Genomic DNA, 20,602 nt, shown 5'->3' on the forward strand with positions numbered 1-20,602 from the left:
TAATGCAAAAGGATGAACATTAATTAGTGGAAGCAACAAATAGCAAGCATAGAGTTCTCTATTACACGGAGTTATTACAAATAACCTAGCTAGCCTCACAATTACTACTACATAGATCAGTAGCCTGTGTCGCCGTCCGTGATTGGACCGCGTGTCTCATCATCGTCATCAGGCTCGGCGAACCAATAATCATCAATGAAACCCGGAGGTGGTCCATCTACATCGAGGTCAATCCCCGCTCCGAACGCCTCGAGCAAACTCGTGTCTTCCGGGCACAAACATCCTCAGCTTCATCTTCTGCATTGTCCCCATCCATGCCCGCATCTTCTTGTTCATCGTCTACGACCATGTCATCGATAGTCGGCAAGGCGATTGTGAAATGCCCGGGGAGCCCTTCTTCCTGATAGAACTCGACACTCTTTGCTGAGGGGTCTACGCGGCGGTAATCGTCCTTGTTTGGCGGGGGCGGCCTATTGCGTGAAGGCACCTCTACATGAGGGCTTTCAGGCACATTACCATTGGCCAAGTTTTCTAAGCACCTATCAAAACCAGTGTCATATTCCCCCCTAGGTTGAATCTGCCGCACCTCCTTCCTAGCACGTTTCTTTGCCTTTTCTCCATGGTAAGTCCAAATCCTGTAGGACGGTGTGAACCCAAACTTGATCGGGTGCATACTCATAGTTTCCTTGTCCTGTGCCTTTCGGTTAGCGCACTTACTACAAGGGCACCAAACACTTATAGGTCCGCTAGGGATGGCAAACGCCCTATCCACAAACTGCTCGGTCTTTTCTCCCCATTCATCGAGTATAGTTCCACTGACTGATTCTGCCATCGTACATCCAGCCACGATTATCCATCCTCTAATCAGCAACAAAACAGACGAACATAGCATTTATATATCAAATAGGAAATAAATGCATCATATATTTATTTTTTTTACGCGTGCATCAACCTGAAACTCTACTAGGTGGGCTCCTAGCAGCCGCCGGATCCGTAGATTGAGTACGTTCTCCCAGCTCTACCCCGATCCGAGACAGAATTTCGGCAGCACCTCCCCGCTGCTCTCCCGATACACGTCTCGGCAAAAAGCCGAGAGGGGTGTGCATCCGGAGAACAAGGGGAGGCGCTACCGAAATCTCGTCTCGGATCGGGGTAGAGCACGGAGAACGTACCCAACTACGCATCCGCCGGCTGTCCCGATAAATGCCGTAAGAGTTACGGTTCATAATATGCGAGACCACTAATGCATATTTATCCGCGTAACCCTTACGGTCGGGAAGAGACGCCTAGGTATCGCAACAGACTTGGTGACCTAGACATAAAGAAAAAACCTAGGTACATGTAAAGCTGGGAGGGCCGGAGATTTATACCCTAGACGCGTGAGAGAATCGTCGAAGAAGATTTGGGACGCCGTCCCCCGTCAAACACCCCCACGACGCCGCCCCCCGTGTCCACCTCAAAGCTTCACCTGCATAGCGAGAAAATAAAATTGTCATGCAAGTGAACATGAAATCCCCTAAATAAAATCATCTATACAATAAAATCATCTACACTAAAATCCGGCGAGCACGTCCGGCGAGCCGGAGAGCTTCTTGTCGCTCGCCGTGGTTGTTGAGCAAGAGGCCAAGAGCATGTGGTACGCACTTCTCACGGCTGCCTTTTCTCATTCATCAATGCAACATATATACACACGAGGTAGGCACTTCTCACATGCCACTCATGCCACTCTTTGACCCACTACTCCACTAACATGCACTAACTATCCCTACTAACCATGGGCATCTCAACTTCTCACCGCGTCGCACGGCAGCCCGGCATCTCGCCTCTTTCGCCCACACAGCCGAAGCATCATTGGCATACCTATACTTCCCTAGATCGCCTAAATTACATGCAATGCTTGAATAAAAACATGTAGATACATGGAATCAAGATTAAGACTAAGAACCTTACATATGCAGGGGCTCGGGAGGACTGCACTGCGTGCGCGCAAGGCGGCGACGGCGTGGGGGAGGACTGCAGGAGGTGGCCGGGGGAAGGGGCTGCGGCGGCGTGGTCGTGGGGCCGGGCAGCGGCGGCTGGGAGGAGCAGGAGGTGGCGGCGACGGCGTGGGGGAGGAATGCGAGGAGGTGGCCGGGGAAGGGGCTGCGGCGGCGTGGTCGTGGGCCGGCAGCGGCGGGCCGGGAGGAGTAGGAGGTGGCGGCGGCGTGGTCGTGGGGGCCAACGCCGGCGGCTGGGAGCAGGAGGTGGCGCGCGGCGGCGTGGTCGTGGGGCCGGGCAGCGGCGGCGCCTGGGAGGAGCAGCAGGTAGCGGCGGCGTCGTCGTGGGGCCGGGCAGCGGCGGCGTGGTCGAGGTGGCGGCGGCGGCGTCGTGTGTGGGGAGGTCGATGCGGCGGCGTCGTGTGCGTGGAGGATGGGGAGAAGGTTTTCTGGCTCAGGACGTCCCGACACCGCGCCTTATCCTCACTCTTTGCCGTGCGGCCTTCTTGCCGTGCGGCAAAGAACCTTTGCTGTGCGGGGCATCTTTGCCGTGCGCGAGGCTTGCCTTTGCCGTGCGGCAGGCTTCTTTGCCGTGTGCTCGCGCACGGCAAAGAATTTTTTATTTATTTTTACCACTTCTATAACACTAAGAATTTTATTTGTAAATTATCAATAACATTAAGTTTTATTTGTAAATTATATTAAACTTGTTTTTCAAAATGTGTATTATTTAATACTATATGTGTCATGTTTTTCAAGAAATGTGTGATTAACCATAACCCTAACCCTAACCCTAAATCCTAACCCATTGATCTAGAAATGTGGGATAACGACCGCCGGAGCACCGGAACCCCACCAAACCTTGCATGTGGACCTATGATATGTGTCAAAGTGTGATGCAAGGTGTAATGGTGCAAAAGTAGCTCCCCTAAACCCTAAACCCTAAACTGGGGAGGCTTCGAGCCCTAAACCCCTCTAAATCCCTAAACCACGACGCCGGAGCTGCAGAACCATGCATCATAAAACCTAACCCTAACCCTAAACCCTAAACCTATACCTAAGCATAAATACTTACCCTTTAACCTAAACCCTAGCCCTAGCCCCTAAACCCTAGCCCTAACCCTACACCTAACCCTAACCAGTAGACCAGGCACACCGTCGATCGTGTGATAATGGCTCTAGCTGCTGGTATATGTGCCAAAGGGTCCCAATCTTGGTTCTCCATGTGTATATGTCCTAAACAAACCTAAAAGAATGAAAAGTTACATTGGTGCACCCTCGCGCGGAGAAATCTAGGGGGGTAGACCCGCCGGGGCACACGTTCCGCTCTTTTGGGGGAAGGAGGGGAGAACGACCGCCGAGCACCGGAACCCCACCAAACCTTGCATGTGGGCCTATGATATGTGTCAAAGTGTGGTGCAAGGTCTAACACTGCAAAAGTAGCTCCCCTAAACCCTAGACCCTAGCCCTAACCCTACACCTAACCCTAACCGAGTAGATCGAGCACACCCTCGATCATGTGATAATGGCTCGAGCTGCGGGTATGTATGTGCCAAAGGGTCCCGATCTTGGTTCTCCATGTGTATATGTCCTAAACAAACCTAAAAGAATGAAAAGTTACATTGGTGCACCCTGCGCGGAGAAATCTAGGGGGTAGACCCGCCGGGGCACACGTTCCGCTCTTTTGGGGGAAGGAGGGGAGAACGACCGCCGGAGCACCGGAACCCCACCAAACCTTGCATGTGGGCCTATGATATGTGTCAAAGTGTGGTGCAAGGTCTAACACTGCAAAAGTAGCTCCCCTAAACCCTAGACCCTAGCCCTAACCCTACACCAAACACTAACCGAGTAGATCGAGCACACCCTCGATCATGTGATAATGGCTCGAGCTGTGGGTATGTATGTGCCAAAGGGTCCCAATCTTGGTTCTCCATGTGTATATGTCCTAAACAAACCTAAAAGAATGAAAAGTTACATTGGTGCACCCTCGCGGAGAAATCTAGGGGGTAGACCCGCCGGGGCACACGTTCCGCTCTTTTGGGGGAAGGAGGGGAGAACGACCGCCGGAGCACCGGAACCCCACCAAACCTTGCATGTGGGCCTATGATATGTGTCAAAGTGTGGTGCAAGGTCTAACACTGCAAAAGTAGCTCCCCTAAACCCTAGACCCTAGCCCTAACCCTACACCTAACCCTAACCGAGTAGATCGGAGCACACCCTCGATCATGTGATAATGGCTCGAGCTGCGGGTATGTATGTGCCAAAGGGTCCCAATCTTGGTTCTCCATGTGTATATGTCCTAAACAAACCTAAAAGAATGAAAAGTTACATTGGTGCACCCTCGCGCGGAGAAATCTAGGGGGTAGACCCGCCGGGGCACACGTTCCGCTCTTTTGGGGGAAGGAGGGGGAGAACGACCGCCGGAGCACCGGAACCCCACCAAACCTTGCATGTGGGCCTATGATATGTGTCAAAGTGTGGTGCAAGGTCTAACACTGCAAAAGTAGCTCCCCTAAACCCTAGACCCTAGCCCTAACCCTACACCTAACCCTAACCAGCAGATCAGGCACACCCTCGATCATGTGATAATGGCTCGAGCTGCGGGTATGTATGTGCCAAAGGGTCCCGATCTTGGTTCTCCATGTGTATATGTCCTAAACAAACCTAAAAGAATGAAAAGTTACATTGGTGCACCCTCGCGGAGAAATCTAGGGGGTAGACCCGCCGGGCACACGTTCCGCTCTTTTGGGGGAAGGAGGGGAGAACGACCGCCGGAGCACCGGAACCCCACCAAACCTTGCATGTGGGCCTATGATATGTGTCAAAGTGTGGTGCAAGGTCTAACACTGCAAAAGTAGCTCCCCTAAACCCTAGACCCTAGCCCTAACCCTACACCAAACACTAACCGAGTAGATCGGGCACACCCTCGATCATGTGATAATGGCTCGAGCTGCGGGTATGTATGTGCCAAAGGGTCCCAATCTTGGTTCTCCATGTGTATATGTCCTAAACAAACCTAAAAGAATGAAAAGTTACATTGGTGCACCCTCGCGGAGAAATCTAGGGGGTAGACCCGCCGGGGCACACGTTCCGCTCTTTTGGGGGAAGGAGGGGAGAACGACCGCCGGAGCACCGGAACCCCACCAAACCTTGCATGTGGGCCTATGATATGTGTCAAAGTGTGGTGCAAGGTCTAACACTGCAAAAGTAGCTCCCCTAAACCCTAGACCCTAGCCCTAACCCTACACCAAACACTAACCAGTAGATCAGGCACACCCTCGATCATGTGATAATGGCTCTAGCTGCGGGTATGTATGTGCCAAAGGGTCCCAATCTTGGTTCTCCATGTGTATATGTCCTAAACAAACCTAAAAGAATGAAAAGTTACATTGGTGCACCCTCGCGGAGAAATCTAGGGGGTAGACCCGCCGGGGCACACGTTCCGCTCTTTTGGGGGAAGGAGGGGGAGAACGACCGCCGGAGCACCGGAACCCCACCAAACCTTGCATGTGGGCCTATGATATGTGTCAAAGTGTGGTGCAAGGTCTAACACTGCAAAAGTAGCTCCCCTAAACCCTAGACCCTAGCCCTAACCCTACACCAAACACTAACCAGTAGATCAGGCACACCCTCGATCATGTGATAATGGCTCGAGCTGTGGGTATGTATGTGCCAAAGGGTCCCAATCTTGGTTCTCCATGTGTATATGTCCTAAACAAACCTAAAAGAATGAAAAGTTACATTGGTGCACCCTCGCGCGGAGAAATCTAGGGGGTAGACCCGCCGGGGCACACGTTCCGCTCTTTTGGGGGAAGGAGGGGAGAACGACCGCCGGAGCACCGGAACCCCACCAAACCTTGCATGTGGGCCTATGATATGTGTCAAAGTGTGGTGCAAGGTCTAACACTGCAAAAGTAGCTCCCCTAAACCCTAGACCCTAGCCCTAACCCTACACCTAACCCTAACCGAGTAGATCGGGCACACCCTCGATCATGTGATAATGGCTCGAGCTGCGGGTATGTATGTGCCAAAGGGTCCCAATCTTGGTTCTCCATGTGTATATGTCCTAAACAAACCTAAAAGAATGAAAAGTTACATTGGTGCACCCTCGCGCGGAGAAATCTAGGGGGTAGACCCGCCGGGGCACACGTTCCGCTCTTTTGGGGGAAGGAGGGGGAGAACGACCGCCGGAGCACCGGAACCCCACCAAACCTTGCATGTGGGCCTATGATATGTGTCAAAGTGTGGTGCAAGGTCTAACACTGCAAAAGTAGCTCCCCTAAACCCTAGACCCTAGCCCTAACCCTACACCAAACACTAACCGATAGATCGAGCACACCCTCGATCATGTGATAATGGCTCGAGCTGCGGGTATGTATGTGCCAAAGGGTCCCAATCTTGGTTCTCCATGTGTATATGTCCTAAACAAACCTAAAAGAATGAAAAGTTACATTGGTGCACCCTCGCGCGGAGAAATCTAGGGGGTAGACCCGCCGGGGCACACGTTCAAGCTCTTTTGGGGGAAGGAGGGGGAGAACGACCGCCGGAGCACCGGAACCCCACCAAACCTTGCATGTGGGCCTATGATATGTGTCAAAGTGTGGTGCAAGGTCTAACACTGCAAAAGTAGCTCCCCTAAACCCTAGACCCTAGCCCTAACCCTACACCAAACACTAACCGATGAGATCGAGCACACCCTCGATCATGTGATAATGGCTCTAGCTGTGGGTATGTATGTGCCAAAGGGTCCCAATCTTGGTTCTCCATGTGTATATGTCCTAAACAAACCTAAAAGAATGAAAAGTTACATTGGTGCACCCTCGCGCGGAGAAATCTAGGGGGTAGACCCGCCGGGGCACACGTTCCGCTCTTTTGGGGGAGGAGGGGGAGAACGACCGCCGGAGCACCGGAACCCCACCAAACCTTGCATGTGGACCTATTCTATGTGTCAAAGTGTGATGCTAGGTGTAATTCACCAAATGGTGCATGGCATGGATCCCCGGTCTGACATTCCTCAACTTCGGGCGATAACACTTAACAGATTCCTGGACGTGTACGGTGAAGTGTCCCTCCGCGGGTATATCGGGGGCTAGACTGTGCCAAAGGGTGCCACACATGGTTTTCCATATGTCCATGGACTAAACAAACCTAAACCTATGAAAAGGTATATTCGTGGAACCTCGCGCGGAGAAATCTAGGGGGTAGACCCGCCGTCCCGCTGTTTTGGGGGGGAAGGAGGGGGACGGCCGCCGGAGCACCGGAACCCTGATATATGTGGGGGATGAGCATGGAGACTAATTTTGTATTTCACATAGTGTAATAAATAGTCATCAAAAAGAAAAACTAATTAACAAAATAAATATAAGTAGTAGATGAAATAAAATAGTTAGAAAAACAAATAAAATGTATATTGGCGCACGGCAAAGGGAGAAGCGCACGGCAAAGGACCCTTTGCCGTGCAAGCTAGTCTGTCCGCACGGCAAAGGGGCGGGCACGGCAGTGCATTTTTCCTTTGCCGTGCGTCTGTTTCTTTGCCGTGCGGCTTGCGGGGACTTTGCCGTCTTAAAATCTTTGCCGTGCGCTGCTCCCATTCTTTGCCGTGAGGAACTACTTTGCCGTGCGCCATATCTTTCTTTGCCGTGCTATGTTTCTTTGCCGTGCGCTGCTCTAATTCTTTGCCGTGCATTTTTGCTTTGCCGTGGGCTCTTCTTGCTACGCACGGCAAAGAAATCTTTGCCGTGCAGCAGCTCACGGCAAAGCTGGGCTGCACGGCAGCGCCTGCACATCATAGACCTTGCACCCTCGCGCGGAGAAATCTAGGGGGGTAGACCCGCCGGGGCACACGTTCCGCTCTTTTGGGGGAAGGAGGGGGAGAACGACCGCCGGAGCACCGGAACCCCACCAAACCTTGCATGTGGGCCTATGATATGTGTCAAAGTGTGGTGCAAGGTCTAACACCGCAAAAGTAGCTCCCCTAAACCCTAGACCCTAGCCCTAACCCTACACCAAACACTAACCGAGTAGATCGGGCACACCCTCGATCATGTGATAATGGCTCTAGGCTGTGGGTATGTATGTGCCAAAGGGTCCCAATCTTGGTTCTCCATGTGTATATGTCCTAAACAAACCTAAAAGAATGAAAAGTTACATTGGTGCACCCTCGCGGAGAAATCTAGGGGGGTAGACCCGCCGGGGCACACGTTCCGCTCTTTTGGGGGAGGAGGGGAGAACGACCGCCGGAGCACCGGAACCCCACCAAACCTTGCATGTGGACCTATTCTATGTGTCAAAGTGTGATGCTAGGTGTAATTCACCAAATGGTGCATGGCATGGATCCCCGGTCTGACATTCCTCAACTTCGGGCGATAACACTTAACGGATTCCCGGACGTGTACGGTGAAGTGTCCCTCCGCGGGTATATCGGGGGCTAGATCGTGCCAAAGGGTGCCCCACATGGTTTTCCATATGTCCATGGACTAAACAAACCTAAACCTATGAAAAGGTATATTCGTGGAACCTCGCGCGGAGAAATCTAGGGGGTAGACCCGCCGTCCCGCTGTTTTGGGGGGGAAGGAGGGGGACGGCCGCCGGAGCACCGGAACCCTGATATATGTGGGGGATGAGCATGGAGACTAATTTTGTATTTCACATAGTGTAATAAATAGTCATCAAAAAGAAAAACTAATTAACAAAATAAATATAAGTAGTAGATGAAATAAAATAGTTAGAAAAACAAATAAAATGTATATTGGCGCACGGCAAAGGGAGAAGCGCGACCCTTTGCCGTGCAACTGGTCTGTCTGCACGGCAAAGGGGCGGGCACGGCAGTGCATTTTTTCCTTTGCCGTGCGCTGTTTCTTTGCCGTGCGGCTTGCAGGGACTTTGCCGTCTTAAAATCTTTGCCGTGCGCTGCTCCCATTCTTTGCCGTGAGGAACTACTTTGCCGTGCGCCATATCTTTCTTTGCCGTGCTATGTTTCTTTGCCGTGCGCTGCTCTAATTCTTTGCCGTGCATTTTTGCTTTGCCGTGGGCTCTTCTTGCTACGCACGGCAAAGAAATCTTTGCCGTGCAGCAGCTCACGGCAAAGCTGGGCTGCACGGCAGCGCCTGATTTTCCCGTAGTGAGGAGGGGTCGTCCCCGAGATCCATATTTGGGCTTGGGCAGGGCAACTCCCCCAACTTCTCCTCTTCCACCTCCCCCTCTTTTTGCGCCTCTGTCGGCGGCAGCGGCTGGGGTGCAGTGGGCGGATCATCTGAGAAGAGGATCAGCGCCTGCGCCGCCTCCACCTCCGCCTGCGGCCTCCTACGGATCCTCATCGCCGGACTGATGGCTACTGGAGATTTGTGGAGGGTGCAAACTTATTTATGGGAAAGAGAGGCTAGTGCAGTGCAGTACATCAGATTGGTGCAGTTTCCCTCCACGAGATCGATGATGCGGAGCGGATGGCGTGAGCTGCCAGGTGGTTCTGTTGTGTACAGTGTACTCCATCCACGGGCAGGTAAGATTTGTCTCGTATACAGAAAATGCCCACTAACCTACATGTAGAAATGGAGTTGTGTATCTCTCAGCTAGCTACTGGCCGTAGCTTTTTTGTAGGATTCTTCTCGTAGCTGAGCTGGAGACTCGATCTGGGGGATCAGGTGACTAGATGAGAAGCACTGTCACAAGACATATGACATCCTATACGTGCAAGCGTAGCCGATTCTGTTGGTGGCATCACTTGACGAGGAAACACACGGATGGCAATAATAAGATATCTCGATATCGTGGAATTTTTATCTAAAACTGTTGTGTGCTATATATTGTTGTCCACGTGTACGGACAATAAGGGCAAAGAGTGTAGACGTCTTCTGCTGTTTCGTTCGTTGCCACAACTTATACGCCCCATGGGCCGTAGCTCAAAAGTTCCGGGCTCTATATTTGACCAACATTTGCCACATTTGGATGGCCATTTTGTTCCCCACACTTTTTTGGGCCACATATCATATGCCGTGCAAAGTTACTATAGTGAAGTAGTCATGATATAATTTTGTCGCTTTAATAAAAGCTAGGACTATGCCCTTATTTTGATATAAAAAAGTTACTGTAGTGAAGTTATTCATCAACCGAACATGTCCATAATATATAAGATTCGTAAAATCTTGCAAAATTGGAATGTTGACGTGGAAAGTTGGTACCTACGTGTACAAATACATTAGGAGGTAAGCATCGACAAACATGCATGAAACGCACCTTTTGGAAGGTTACAACACCGACAAAGGGTACATTATTCTTCAGTTTTATCGTATGATGGAAAAGGGAGCACGGACAAACTCATCACCTAGATGGTGAAGGCCAAATCGCGGTCTCCGTACATTATGCAAGTGGGTGTTGGGCAGCGCTTGCATCATATGTTGCAGCACCTATTAGCGGTTTGCGTATGGGGAGTGATATCTAGGGTTGCCTTAGGCACCGCTGACATGCCAGCTGGGGGAGGGGGACACAAGCAATATCTCGAGCAAACCGACAAAGGAAAGTCAACATACGATTATTTCGTGGCATGTCATCACGCCCTAGAATATTATATCTAAGAAAAAGAAAACCAAAGCCACAAACTATGTCCAAGTCGAGCCGGTGCTAAGCACTTGGGTAACATCATGCCGGAAGAATAGTTGTAGCTTTCTTTTTTTTTCTTTCACTTTTGCCTTTCAACTTAGACAAATATTTTTCCACCGTTTAAAAAAAATATTCAACAAGTTAAACAGTAACCACAACTGGTGGTAACTTAAAACCGGAAACAGTAACAATTGTCGTGTGAAACGAATATTTTATACAAGAACTTGTGCTTCGAGCTTTCGTCAACCAGGCTGACCTATATGGTAAGAAATGAGCAATCCATGTTAGTTACTCGAGTTATGAAGAGCTAGCGGTGAAATGTGACAATTTCCTCGGTTACAATAATCGTGATCCATAAATGCTCACTTTAGCCTGACTTTTTTCAGAGGCCTCTCCACGCGGATCAATATGTGTATTGCGTTATCCGGATTTTTGCAGTCTGATGTGTCTGGCGGTTAGTGGCAAGGTCCCTTCCCAGATGGCATGTTCTCCATGCGTCCATGCTACACCTATATATATCGGGTGTTGATGAGGAAGACGTTGGAGAAGGTGGAGATCCCTCCGGCGGCAGCGACGGCGGTGTTCCCCCCTCCAATCTTTGCTGCTGCAGCCTCCGTTTTCATGTTTCTGTGTTTTTTGCGGCGTTCTCCTCCCGAGAACCCTCGGGGTCATATATAGCGGTTTTTAGGTCCAAAGAAGTCGACTCGCGAAAGAATAAGCGAATCGGACGATCGACGGTGAAAAGAGGGCAGGTGGTGCCACCCAGCTCGGTGCGCCACCTGGTCTCTTTTGGGCCTCCAGGCCCTCCAGGTCAGGTCCAAGTGCTCCTGTTGCTTCTATTGATGAAAAAATGACGTCCTCAAGTAATCGTGTCCACTCCTATCAGGGGTTTATCAAATCTCTGACTCTGCTTTGTGTTGGTGATCATTTGATGGACGTATTGTTTGTACTCCTACTCGTAATAATTGCTCATCCTGGTTGCTGATGGAAGATGCATCTAGTGTCAAGCTTGGACACTAGCAGAACTTGACAAATGATGAGATATATATATATCTGCGTTACAAAACTAGTTGCCCCGATGCTCTAGCCTTTCACAATGCAAGTTTATTAGAAAAAAAATATCTAGATCAATCATATGTATGCATGGTCTTAAAATCATTAAATTAAAATAGAACCCTTAGAAACAATGCAATATTTATTTACTAAAATACTCTACTGTATAGGATAACGCGATAAGATACAACGTATTTAGAAAGGCCCTAGTGAACAATTCCTCAATCAGGTGGTATAACGGTGATCGATGATTGTGTGTAATCGAAGCAGCGAGGATATCAATCAATAACCAGAATCTAATAAATATCCCACGGACTTTTGTTATTAATCACATACATCGAAGAGGAATTTATTGGAGAATTGAGCGAAACGGGTAATGGTCCATTATTTCAACAGAATCCAGCTGGTCGCCACCAACAAATTTGTCTACATGATCAAACCATAAGGTTCTATGGACTTGTCTGATCGATCGCCGGAGGACTCTGCGGTTATATTTGCCACAGGCTCGATGGCGCCAGATGGTGTTGCGGCCACCATGGCTAAGGCCGATGGCGAGACGCTCTTGCTGTTGTTGATGTGCTCGGTGCGGCCGAGCTTAGGTGCGCCACGAGGCTGGCAGGCCTTGCTGACGTGGTGCGGGCAGAGGGAGTAGCCGTACATTGTGGGCTTAGAGCAGCGCCACCCGCGCCCGTTCTTGCGGCTGCACCCGGAGCCCTCCAGCCGCACCAGCGGGCCACGCCGCTTCTTGGGGCCGTCGCTCTTGATCCCTTCATTCATGTTCAGGGACGCCGTTGGCTCCAATGGTACTGCCGGCATGACTCCGTTGATAGCATGTTCTCCAGCGTCGCTGACCAGCCACCCAGATCTGTTGCTTTCTGCATTCTCGAGGCTACAGTGTAGGATAACAAGCATATAATCAGTTTACACTTGGCTTTTGGTTAGAGACGAGCAAGTTTACACTTGGCTTTTGGTTAGAGATGAGCAAGATGCGAAAAATGACGTCTTCCACACGCTAGGATGCAACACACACTAATCGAACAGATAAAGGGCCCACGGCAAACTAGCCATAGCCTAGGTGCTAATCGAACATGCCAAGCTTTGGCTAAGCTAGATTGCAATGAATCACGTAAGTACCTCCCGTGGGCATCCACTGCGCCCTGACGTTGTGCGCCACCACCATCAGGGGAGTTCTCGCTGCTGCGTGCCATCACGTTGCCGCCCTGCCATAGATTGAGAGAACAAGACGTGGTCGGCTGGTGCAACGAAAATTAACAGTACTCTATCTATCTACCTAGTACCTACTGAGAAGAATGTACCTGCGGCTGCAACGGTAACGCCAACGCCAGCCAGGAGGGCTCGACCACGAGATCCATATTTGGGTTTGGGCAGCGCAGCTCCCCCAACTTCTCCTCATCCACCTCCCCCTCTACTTGCGCCTCTGTCGGCGGCAGCGGCTGGGGTGCAGTGGGCGGATCATCTGAGAAGAGGACCAGCGCCTGCGCCTGCGGCCTCCACATCGCCGGACTGATGGCTACTTGAGATTTGGGGAGAGTGCAAGCTTATTTATGGAAAAGAGAAGGGAGGAGGAGTAGGCTAGTGCAGTGCAGTGCAGTGCATCAGATCGGTGCAGTTTCCCTCCACGAGATCGACGAGGCGGAGCGGATGGCGTGAGCTGCCAGGTGGTTCTCGTCTCTCTCGCATGGCATGCGATGCAATACGACATGTGCTCATGTTGTGTACAGTGTACTCCATCGACAGGCAGGTAAAGATTTGTCTCTTATACACAAAATGCCGACGAACCCACATTCAGAAATGGAGTTGTATCTCTAAGCTAGCTGGTGGCCGTAGCTTTTCTGTAGGATTCTTCTCCTAGCTGAGCTGGAGACTCGATCTGGGGATCAGTTAACTGGCACCTGTCACAAGTTATTCTGTACGTACGTGCTGCAGACATATGACATATCCTATACGTGCAAGCGTAGCCGATGCTGTTGGTGGCATCACTTGACGAGGATACATACGGATGACAATAATAATCGATCTCGATCTCGTGGCATTTTTATCTAAAAAATGTTGTGTGTTGTATATCGATGTCCACGTGTACGGACAATAATAAGTTCAAAGAGTGTAGACGTCTTCTGTTTCGTTCATTGCCACAACTTATACGCCGAAAATGCTGTTCGAAAGCTGATATGGGGCGTGTGTGATATCACGAGCCGTCCGCGCAGCTGTAAGATTCGCGTAGCGGGCCCACCTTCTGCAACCTTTGACCGGCCATTTTCGCGAATACGAGTTTTGCGCAGTATGGATACGCGGCGTGATCCACGCCTACGAGATACGGTCGGCCCCACACATGTGCGATGTCAGCCTCCAGGAGGACATAGATACCAGTTCAAATTTGAACCGCAATCGGACAGAGAGACTGCGCAAAACTCGTATTCGGTTACAGGCGCGATGAGAAAGGAGGGGAGTCAGGAACTGACAGGGACGAGTTGTGGGTGGGGGGGTGGGGAGAGTGACGACGCGTACGTGGACATACGGACGGGGCCCACGGCGGGGATCTTCCCCGACGAATACGGTACCGCAGAAATCGGGATATACACCAGATACTTGATCTATACGCGCATGTGAGCTCTGTCTGGTCAACGGGAGGCTCGGATCACTAGGTGAATGCAACGGACTGGATATAAGCTTCGCCCCAGATCAGCAGTATATTCTGCGCGTCGCTTATACGCCCCCTGGGCCGTAGCCTGTAAGTTCCGGGCTCTATAATATTTTACCAACATTTGCCACATTTGGATGGGCATTTTGTTCCCCACACTTTTTTGGGCCACATATCATATGCCGCACAAACTTACTGTAGTGAAGTAGTGATGATATAATTGTGTGGCTTTAATCAAAGCTAGAGCTATGCCCTTAATTAAAAAAAAATACTGTGGTGAAGTTATTCATCAACCGAACATGTCCATATTATATAAGATTCGTAAAATCGTGCAAAATTGGAATGATGGCGTGCAAAATTGGTATCTACATGTACAAATACCTTAGGAGGTAAGCACCGACAAACATGTAACGCACCTTTTGGAAGGTTACAACACCGCCAAAGGGTACATTCTTCTTCGGTTTTGTCGTATGGTGTAAAAGGGAGCGCCAACAAACTCATGACCTAGATGGTGAAGGCCAAACCGCGGTCTCCGTACATTACGCAAGTGGGTGTTGGATAGCGCTTGCATCATATGTTGCAACACCGTTTAGCGGTTCGCGTATGGGGAGTGATATCTAGGGTTTCCTCACGCACCTCCAACACGCCAGCTAGTGCCAGAAAACTTCAAGGGGGATAAAAGCAATATCTCGAGCAAACCGACAAACTCATCACCTAGATGGTGAAGGCCAAACTGCGGTCTCTGTACATTATGCAAGTGGGTGTTGGATAGCTCTTGCATCATATGTTGCAACACCCGTTAAGCAGTTCGCGTATGGGGAGTGATATGTAGGGTTGCCTCACGCACCTCCGGCACGCCAACTAGTGCTAGAAAACTTCAAGGGGGGGGGGGGGGATAAAACCAACATCTTGAGCAAACCGACAAAGAAAAGTATTTCGTGGCGTGTCATCACGCCCTAGAATATGATGTCTAAGAAAAAGAAAACCAAGGCTACAAACTGTGTCCAAGCCGAGCCGGTGATAAGCACTTGGGCAACACCATGCCGGAAGAGTATTTGTAGATTCCCTTTTCCTTTCATCTTTGCCTTTGAACCTAGACAAATCTTTTTTCCACCGTTTGAAAAAAACATTCAATAAGTTAAACACTACCGGTCGTAACTTAAACCGGAAACAGTTACGGCCGTCGTGTGAAACGAATATTTTATACAAGAACTTGTGCTTCAAGCTTTTGTCGACCACGGCTGACCTATATGGTAAGCAATGAGTAATCCATGTTAGTTACTCTAGTTGTGAAGAGCTAGCGGTGAAATGTTGGGCATTGGCCGCTAGCCCGCTACAAGTAACAAATCTTCAGCACAGTGATTTCCCCATAACAAATTTCTTTTTTTAGAGGTGAGAATTTCAGTTACAAGCCCTAATTATGATCCGTAAATCCACACTTTATCCTATTTTTTTATCCATAAATCCGCACTTTACACTGACTTTTTTCAGAGGCCTCTCTGCCCGGACCAATATGCGTATTGCGTGGTCCGGAGTTTCTTGTCTGATGTGTCTAGCAGTCAAGTGGCAAGGTCTCTTCTAAGATGGTCGCGCTCATGTTCTCCGGGTTTCCTTGCATGGCCTGGCGGTGGAGATGTTACTCCAAGCGAAAGATTTGCACCGGCTCTGGTTGGTGCCGATGATTTCTATGGCCTCGGGAGCTGTATTCCTTCTTGAAGGCCACCACGAGTTAAATGTGATCTCCGGGTGAAAACCCAAACTCTTTGGAGCGGGCGACGGCGATAGCTACGCCGCTACCTTCTTGAATGTGTCGCCTTGGAGTCCTTAAACTTGTGGCGCGGCAAGTTTGCGGCAGCTGTGCAGGGTTGCTTTGTGGTCGAGGGGAATAGATGCCGGTGAGGCGTCTTCGGATAGTGGACCTGCACCGAGGTGGAGGCCTTGAATGGATTTTCAACCACAATTGTATGAGGTGTCATCGTGGCCTAGAAAGGCATGTGTGGCGTGCTGGTGCTGGAAGGGTAGCGAGTTTATCATCCCGGCCGACGTGATCTGAGTATTTATCTGGCTAGCATCTTAGGGCGGCGGCCCGGACCTCTCACGCTGTATGTTCGCAGTATGCGGGTGGGTTTCTTGCATAGCACGAGTTACAAGGCCTCCTGGTCGTGTGGTGTAGCTGGCTCGAGTCTGTGCTGACGGTGATTGGGCAGTCCCCGACCAAAACTGTGCCGACGACGGTACGCCGACGGTCACCGTCGGCATAGCATGTGCCGACGGCCTTCTAGGCTGTGCCGACGGCTGGCGGCCGTCGGCATACTCTATCTCTCCCGTAGTGGTTTCATCATATCTCGCACCAAGTTATATTCTGTATTATGGAGAAAAGCAATGATAAACCGAGAAGTTATTGTCCCAACATCAAAAACAATTTATTCTCTTCATCACACGCTATTATGATTACAATAACCGTTTGCGATTAAATAGAATACTAGATACATTGAAATTTTAAAACGAGCTTACTAGTCGATCGAGAGCGCGCTCAATATGCGCCCGCTACTTCTTCTTCTTGGACTGCCCTTCCTCACCATCGATGTCGTTGGCACGCTTGTTCTGAATGTTCTTTGGCTTCTCCTCCTCGTCGTCATGTTCGTTGTGTTCGTCGTCGTTATCCGGCTCCCCATCCTCCTCTTCGTCGTCGTCATCCAGCTCCTCCTCATCCTCCTCTTCGTCCTCCTCCAGCTCCTCATCCTCCTCTTCGGCCTCTTCCGCCTCCTCGTATTCGTCCTCCTCATCGTCCTCTTGGTAGTCTTCTGCGATGTCGTCGTCTGACCGATCGCTCATGTTTCTCCCCAAAGGCCCAAAGGCCAGTCTTTCCCGCCTAGATACCAACCATACTCGTTAGTCTGGGGTTCGTCGTCGCTTGAGTCATCGGTGGTGTCCGAAAACCAGCATGGACCATTCGAATCGGCCATGGCTAGGTAGAGAATTGATGTGTGGTTCCTAGCTCCCTCACCTCACCTCATGGATCAACACATATATTTATGGATGAGGGGAGGAGAAAGATGAAAAGTAGGCTAATGCAGGGCTGGTGCAGTTTCACTTGGCTTCAACTTTTAGAGATCGATGGGCTGCAGACATCTACAGATTGGTGAGAGGGGCGGGGGGCGGAGCGGATGGCGTGATCTGATGTGGGGCTGGTTTGTTCTCGCTCTCCTCTCGTCTCTCGCATGCCCTGTGCTGATGTGCCTGCGGTACAACTGGTGTTGTGTACAGTGTACTCCTCTATATATCTTCAGGCAGTTGAGATTTGTCTCGTATACACAAGATGGATAAGAAACGTATTCTGAGAAATGGTGTCGTATCTCTAAGCTAGCTGGACACTCGGGGGATCAGGTGACTAGATGAGGCGCACTGTCACAAGTAAGTGTGTAGCTAGCATCCGTACATGCAAGCGTGTAGCCCATGTCGTTGGTGGCATCACTTTTTTTTGCGGGGAAAGAGATTTCCATTAATTGATCATAAAGTTACAATCTTGCTCCATAGCTTGGGATATCCCAGATGGATAGTTCCCTAGCCAGACCTGAGACAGCCGCATGGTTCTACCCATTTTGGCAAGTTCATGACAAACATTATTACAATCTCTACTGATTTTTACTAAAGAAGACACTCTTTCCCTAAGAAGATCACGAATGACACTTATTCTAAACGCATAAATAGACGTATTCGGCGTGCTTTCCTTGATCAGCTCCATTGCTTCCAGGCAATCAGTTTCAACACTAATGCCCTGCGTTGTCCAAGTATAGGCAAGCTTCAGCCCTTCTTCTATCGCCATAAGTTCTGAATCAGTAGCATCTCTACAGTTCGTCACCTCCCTGCAAGCGGCCACTATCAACTCTCCTTTGTAATCTCGCACGGCCATGCCAATACCAGCAGCACCATCTTTACCGAATGCCCCATCTACATTTAACTTTACAGTACCAAAGTCTGGAGGAGTCCAACGTTTCCTCACCTTCTGGCGCCCGTCGGTCTTCGTATTAGCTTTCTTAAAACCTTGAGCGGTATCAACAATCATTTTGCCCTTCTCCACTGCTGCTTCAGGCCACTGTTTGTTTATGAGAAGTGAATTCAGGTAACTAATTAAGAAACGCCGCGACCCTTCAATCGGAGGACAGGGCTTATCGTGTGTGATCTCATTGTGCCCGTGCCAGATTCGCCATAAGACCATCAGTGTCATAGCTCGCTGGTTGAGGGGTATATCATGCATCAGGCTTAGGAGCCATTCCTTCCCTGTATGTTTAATCAGATCAACAGATGGAAGCTCCCATACCTCCCTCATTGCCAGCCAGAGACTCCGTGCATGGGGGCATCTATTAAAGACATGGTATGTATCTTCAGGTTCTGCACCACATATTTGGCATATGCTTGTAGTTGCCATTCCTCTGCGTTGCATATTCACTTGGGTTGCTATGGCATTGCAGCAGATCTTCCATGCTAGTAATTTCACTTTTGGAGGTACTGGGCAATCCCATATGAGTTTCCATCCAGGCCGTTCGCCATCAGGCCTGGAACTGGTGGCACCTCGATCATGCTCCTGCATAAGGTTAGTCAGCCCAAGTCGATAAGCGCTTTTTACAGTAAAAGTACCTCGTTTTTCAGGGAACCAAGCAATGAAGTCCTCCTCGTTACGCCTTGAAGTCTGAATCTTGAGGATGTCCGCCACGTCGTCCGGACAGAAGTATTGTTGGAGACGTAGTATATGCCAAGTTCCGTCTGGTAAGATAAAGTCTGAGACCCAGCGGAACCTGCATCGCCCCTGATTTGATCTAGGTGTGTGGCAAGCCTCCCTAGGAATCCAAGGGTCGCGCCATGCTCTGATCGACGTCCCTGTCCCCACACGCCATATGACACCTATTTTCAGCAATTTCAATCCGTGTTCGATTGCTTGCCATGTGGATGATCCATTACCTGTAAAAACCGTGTCAGTTAGGAAACCATTAGGATAATATTTTGCTTTTAACAGTTGGGCACATAAAGAATCTGGGAATTGAAGTAGCCTCCAGGCTTTCCGCGCTAGCAGAGCCTGATTGAACAATCGCATATCCCTAAATCCAATGCCTCCATAGTTCTTTGGCCGAAGCATAATGTCCCACGCGAGCCAGTGCGTCTCACGTTTGCCATTTTCAGCCCCCCACCAGTACCTGCGTATCATCTTTGTAAGCTCATCACACAGTCCATAAGGTAATTTAAACACGCTCATGACATAGACCGGTATTGCCTGAGCTATGGCTTTGATGAGGATCTCCTTGGCTGCCTGTGATTTATGATTATCGTCCCACTCAACAAGACATTTGGCAAGCTTGGCTTGCAAACTCTGAAATTTACCCGCAACCATCCTACCTTCTGGCGTTGGCAAGCCAAGATATTTTGCTTCAAAAGACTCCTGTGTCACCTCTAGCACTGCCTTAACCTCATGACGACTCTCCACTGGACATGAATTCCCAAACATAATGCTGCATTTTCCTGGGTTGGTGGCATCACTTGACGAGCAAACAGATGATCTCGATCTCGTGGTATTTTTAGCTAACAACGTTGTATGCTATCCATGTACTACAGGCAATAAGATTGAGGAGTATAGATGCCTCCAGCTGTTTCGTTCATTGCCACAAGTTATACGCCCCATGGGCCGAAAGTTCTATAGGCTCGATATTTTACCAACATTTTTCACACACTTTGCGATGACCATTTTGATCGCCACACTTTTATGGGTACACATATAATATACCGCCCAAGGTGGTTTTTATAGCCAAGTTATTCATCGACCAAAAATTTCCCAAATATATATGATTCATAAAATCATGCAAAATTGGGATGTCGGTGTGCAAAGTTCGTATCTACATGCACAAATATCTTATGACGTAAGCACAAGCATGCATGCATGTAACACACAATTTGGAAAGTTAGAACGCCGCCAAAATATACATTCTTCTTCGGTTGTCGTGACGTCCAAAATAGAGTGCACTCGATCATCTCACCAAGAGGGGAGCGGATGGCCAATCCACGGTCTCTACACATTAATCGCAAGATGGTACCGTGATTCACGCATGGGGAATGATAAAGCTGTTTCCAATGCTTCCTCACAGATTTCCGACATGGCCCAATTATCGGTGGAAAGCTTCAAAGGGTAGTGGATCAAAGCAATATCTCGGGCAAGCCAACAAGGAAAGTCAACATATGAATATTCCGTGGCATGATATCACACCATAGGTTATGATTGCTAAGATAAAGAAAACAGATGCCGCAAATTGGCTCCAAGCCAAGCCGGTGT

Source organism: Lolium rigidum, chromosome 2, assembly GCF_022539505.1.
Source record: "Lolium rigidum isolate FL_2022 chromosome 2, APGP_CSIRO_Lrig_0.1, whole genome shotgun sequence".
In the NCBI taxonomy this organism is placed as follows: Eukaryota; Viridiplantae; Streptophyta; class Magnoliopsida; order Poales; family Poaceae; genus Lolium; species Lolium rigidum.